The sequence below is a fragment of the Mus pahari genome, chromosome 11 (genome assembly GCF_900095145.1).
Source record: "Mus pahari chromosome 11, PAHARI_EIJ_v1.1, whole genome shotgun sequence".
Classification (NCBI taxonomy): Eukaryota; Metazoa; Chordata; class Mammalia; order Rodentia; family Muridae; genus Mus; species Mus pahari.
Genome location: NC_034600.1, coordinates 38,450,122 through 38,456,026, shown reverse-complemented (window position 1 = coordinate 38,456,026; position 5,905 = coordinate 38,450,122).

Below are 5,905 nucleotides of genomic sequence, written 5' to 3'. Positions count from 1 at the left end.
GCAGTTATTTTGCTAGCTGTACCTTGGGAGAGATAGACTGAAATAAAATTATAACTCAAGTTTTTGGATGATTGCAATTATCCAAATAGGTGTGGACACTTTATAATAAAGTTTTGAAAAAAATCTCTCTCTCTCTCTCTCTCTCTCTCTCTCTCTCTCTCTCTCTCTCTCTCTCATATATATATATTAATCTTTAGACAACTTAGAAACAATGGATATTTAATTTCTGATCTATTGCTTACTTAAAACCTTCCATGCTGATACGTAAAAGTTCTAGACCTTGTGCTTAATTAGACACAAAGCTATAATCTAATCATTCATAATATCTCTTAGGAAAAAACATTCAGGAAACAATTCTGGTTGGGAAATGCATGTATGTATGTATGTATGTATGTATGTATGTATGTATGTATATGTATATAATATAACATAACTGATATATGTACTATATATAATTGCTTTGTATATAATTGTTTGGGGTGTTTTCATATGAAATGAGTCCCACAGGATACAAGAATTTAGCTCACAGTTTCTGGGTGGCTGGAAAGTCCTGACTCCTTGACTAACTCACCACATGTTGATTGGCAGTCAGCACCAGTGGGACCACATCACGTATGGGCCAGGCCAGGCTTACTACCTAAGAGCGCCGGAGAGATGGCTTGGTGATTAGAAGCACTGGCTCCTCTTCCAGAGCACTGTGTTGGATTCCCGGTCCCACATGACAGCTAGCAACCATTTATATAACTCTAGTTCCAGGAGATCTGAAACCTTCTCCTGGCCTCTGCAAGCAGTGATCACACATTGCATGGACATACACACAGACCAAAACACATAAAATAAAATAATTAATCTTTAAAAGAAACCTTCAGGGGCTCCAGGACGCTTCCTGGCCAAGGCATGCAACTAAGGACTTCTTTCTTGGCGTTAGTCCAAGACCCCACCTTTTAAAAGGACAGCTACCCCTAACTATCACCATGCAGACCCAGGCTACACTATATGAACCCTCACAGAGACACAAACTCTACTAAGCCTCAACAGGATGTAATGCACATGCACCTTATTAGAAACAAACTTTTGTCTGAGATGTGGAAATTACGATGGTCATCGTTTTTCTTTTTTTTTTTTTTTTTTTTTTTTTTTTTTTTTTTTTTTTTAAAGATTTATTTATTATATATAAGTACACTGTAGCTGTCTTCAGACACTCCAGAAGAAGGCATCAGATCTTGTTACGGATGGTTATGAGCCACCATGTGGTTGCTGGGATTTGAACTCCGGACCTTTGGAAGAGCAGTCGGGTGCTCTTACCCACTGAGCCATCTCACCAGCCCGGTCATCGTTTTTCATATAAAAATTTTAGCTGTATCATTACTGAGAAAATTAAGGATAGCTGTAGTGTCTTACTAGCGTGCGTAGGACATAGAGTCAAGGGCCTGTGTCTGCATTACAGTTATTCTAATATACAGTGGCATTTTACTAGTCTTTTGCTAAAATCCCTTTTTAATGTACAAGTTTACATTTTTGTCCCAGAGGGCACTTATGCCAATCCACAGAAAATGTCATCTCCTATCTGCCAGTTTCAAATTTCATTCCAAGGAAGGGCTGCCATTGTATGCATAGGCCAATAGCCACTAATCACCATATACTGTGACTTTGAATTCACATTTGTATGTGAATGTAAATCTTTCCAGAAATTAACTCAGTGACAAGGTTACAAGTTAGAGGTGGCATTCCCCATCTCATCACAGAAGCAGTTATATCTGGAGAAGCCGCCTTTGGCCTGTTGTCGTTTGCTTTTTGTTTTGTCTTGTCAAGCAGTGGACTATCATGTAGGTTAAACACCCTAACTTCTAGTTAAGATTATTCTATATCCATTTCCTACCTCCTGCTCCTTTTGCAGAATGCTGGCTTATTAAAACACACTAACAGGAGACAATTGTCCCGGTTAGCTTCGGTTGTCAATTTCATACAACATACAGAAAGATCAGTTGGTTATGGTTTGAGTCAGATTTACCATCATCTGGGCCTGAGTCAGTCTGTGTTACTTTGGGATTTTTTTTTTCAAAGAAGGCCAGAAAATAATACAGACAGAAGCAAGAAACTCAGTGCTGGCCCCCAAAGCAGCAAAGCATCGCCGCTTCTGGGTCACCAAGTAATGCCATGAAGATGTTTGTCTCAAGCACTGCTCTGTGTAGTTACACCTCAAGTTATAGCAGAAATCAGAAGAAAAAAAAAGATGACAAAGAATATTTGCATGCAAGCCTACCCACAGCCAAAGGCCATGCATCTTTCAAATGTTCAAATAATATTTGCTTGCTAAATTTGCCTGCAACTGTGAAGAGGAAGAAAGGGGAGGGGACCAAGAAGAGTATGACCAGCACATGAGTCTTTTCTAAGCCACAGCCCTCCCCATGTATGTATCCATTCCCTGAATGAACTCCAGCTCACTAATTAAGTATTCCCTGTCTACTTTTCCTTACAGTTCTGCCACCTGAGCCATCACACAGACAAGAGGAGTCCCTTCGTCTGGTTTCTTCAATCCCTTGCGCGTGCTGCTGAGTTATTCATTTTCATTACTATGTAGTATTCTGTTGTGTAAACTCATAGCCACCTGTTTCAGCCATCCTGTTGGGATGAACATTTGTCCTAGACGTGTGCCCCTACTCCATATAATGTCACTATGGATATTCTAAATGCACCTCCCCCTCCCCCTTTTCCAATGTTTTGAGACAAGGTCTTGCTATGTAGTCCATTCTGACCTCGAACTCATGAACTTCCTACTCAGCCACTCAAGTGCTGGGATTATGTTCTCAAACCACCGTGCCTGGCTACTGTGGGTTCTCTTCCACCAGCTCTTGGTGCTTGTAGGCTCATATTTCTATTGAAATTATTTCTTTAAATCAATGATAAACGTGCCACTGTTCTTTGGGTTATTCTAAGATGGTGGATGTTTTCTGGACACATTGATAGGAATTTCCATCCAGGGAATCCAGGGGCTGAGGAGATGGCTCACTTAGTAAAGGGCTTATTACACAAGCATGAGGACCTGAGTTCAAATCCCAGCATCAATCTATAAAGGGAGGTGTGGCGGCATGTGTCAGTAATCCCAGTAGTGGAGGGAGAGGGGCTTAAGACACGAAGGAGGCTTCTCAGCTAATCTAGCCAAGTCAGTGACTGAGCTCCTGGTTCAGTGAAAGTCCCTGTTGAAAAAGAAAATGGATGAGGAACAATAAAGACATCTAACTCGGGCCTCTAGCCTCTGTATGCATGTGCAAAGCAGTGCACACAGCATAGGTCCGTGACGCCCTGGACAACACCAAAAGACAGTGCTCTGCAGAGTTCCCTTTTGTTTGGGTTTCCATGAAGTCCCGTGCTCAGGGTCATTATAGACTGACCTCTCACAGGGCTCCAGACTCTTCAACATGATTCCCATGCTTATAGAAACAAACACAGTTGGCAAATGCCAGAATTTATTGTTGTTGTTGTTACCATAGGACTTTTACATAAATGCATGTACATACTGTTACACATTTATTTTGTGTGTATGTAAATCTGTGAAAGCACATGCATGATTACTATAGCACATATGTATGGAGCTCAGAGGACAACGTACGAGTCTGCTCTTACCTTGCTTTTAGACAGGGCATCTCTTGTGTCTGCCATCTCTGTGTGCATGCCCACAAGCTTCTACCCAATCCTGTTTCTTCCTGCCACCATGGCAGAGGAGTGCCAGGATTACAGTGAGTACCACAACATTTATGCTGGTTGATGAGAACTCAGATGGCCAGGCACATGCAGGAGAACCTTTCACCCACTGAGCCATCTCCCTTCTGAAGACTCTCGGTGTGTGGAGAGCAGTTCCGTTCATCTATTTCTGGAGGACCCTGCAAGGATCATTCTGACTGATGTTATATAATATCATCCTGACAGCTTGATTTTATTGATCTGGGGCACACAATTAAGATTATTTTAGGGACATGAATGAGTTAAAATGACAGAACTAGAAAAATATCTAAGAAGAGTTGCCGATTACCATTGTGGGGATGAGAAGTTGTTCAGGATGGAAAATGTCATGATAAAGGTAGCAGATGGAGCCAGGTGTGGTGTCTCATGCTTGTAACCTTAGCACTTAGGAGGCAGAGGCAGGAGGATCGACACAGACTTGAGGCTAGTCTGGTTTACATAGCAAATTCTAGGTGAGCTATAGCAAGATGTTATCTCAGAAAAACAAAATTATGGCAATAATGACAAAAGGAACCCATCACCCAAGGAACCCATCATGCAAGGAACCCATCATGCAAGGAAACTACCATTCAAGGAACCCACCATCCAAACTGTTGCTGATGTACTATGTTCTTAAGTCCCTGTACATATCACACCACATGTAAATGGGAACAGAAATGGTTTTTCTCTTAGAGTTAGAATTTTTTTTAATATCATGCATCTTGATATTCCAAGAAGAACCTTATATTTCAAGGCACGCTGGGTGTTCCAAGAAATAGACTTTTGAAAACAGTAAATTATGGCATGGTTCAATATATTGGGATAAATGTCATAGGGAGTTGGAATATGTGCTTAAGAACCATGTAATGAGAGAGGCCACAGCTTCGTCCTTGTCTGGGTACAATAGACTGTTGTCTGGATCCTTCTCTTTAACCGTGAGACTCAACAGAGGTTGCCCTGGATGAGGTGCGCAAAGTTTGGCAAATGCCTTTTCTTCTGCCTCTGTTGTTTCTCAGTTTGTTGGCATGAGGAATTCCACTGGTTGTTTTTTCTAATGTTGAGCCAACTCTATTTCTGTGAAAATTTCACTTGGTCATGTTGTACTGTTTTGTAAGAGACTATTGTTACATTTGATGTGTGTGATGGCTATTCCTGGTTGTCAACTTGACTACATCTGGAGTGAACTACAATCCAGAAATGGGGTAACTCCCGTGATCCTGAGCTTATGGCTAGAAGACACAGGCTTCCGACTGGATCTTGATGTTTAATTTAATTCCAGGAGACTGAGGTAAGCAGATCTCTTTGTTCAAGGCCAGCCTGGGACAAAGCAAATTCCAAACCCAGGCATGGTGGCACACACCTTTAATCTGGGCCACACCTTCTGCTGGAGGTCTATATAAGGACAGTGGAAGAAGGAAAACTCACTCTTTGCCTGCTTGCACTTACTTGCCAGCACATCAGTTGGAACCTACTTCAGGATTTCAGCTTATATAGAAGACCAGCTGAAACACCAAGCCTCGTGGGACGGAGCAACTACTAGATCCTTGGACTTCCCATTGACAGCTGCCTGTTGTTGGGTTAGGTGGACTGCAATCTATAAGTCATTCCAATAAATTCCCTTAATATAGAGAGACATTCCATAAGGCCTGTGGCTCTAGAGAAACCTGACTGTTAGAATGTGGCAAGCTTTTGTTAGGCTCTTTGTTCCTGTAAAATATTGGCCTGTAGTTGTCTTTTATCGTAATGACCCTGTCTGGTTTGAGGTGTCATTCATTGTTAGCTTTGGAGTCTGACTTAGGAAGTACCTCCTTTCCTATCTCTCATGCCAGTATACAGCCTAACACCACTAAGTCTGTTTGGTTTTTATCCTTTCTGCACTCATAACGCCCTGCTCTGGCCACGAAAAACCCCACCTCCCACTCACTACCTGTGAGTGTGAAGGTCCCTGTTTGTAACCAGCATCCCCACTGACATTTCTTCCTCTTACCACTGTCCCCTCCCTCCTTGAGTTTTGCTGCAGTCGATGACCACACCCACTTCGATAGCTTGCTCTCACCACTCCGGGCTGGCAGACACCCAGGGCCGGACTGTCCCTTTGCTTAGAACTCCTCTTCACCTTCCTTTTCCAACCACTTATGAAACTCTTTCTGCCACCCAAGCCTGGTTTGCTCAATTTCAGCTCCAG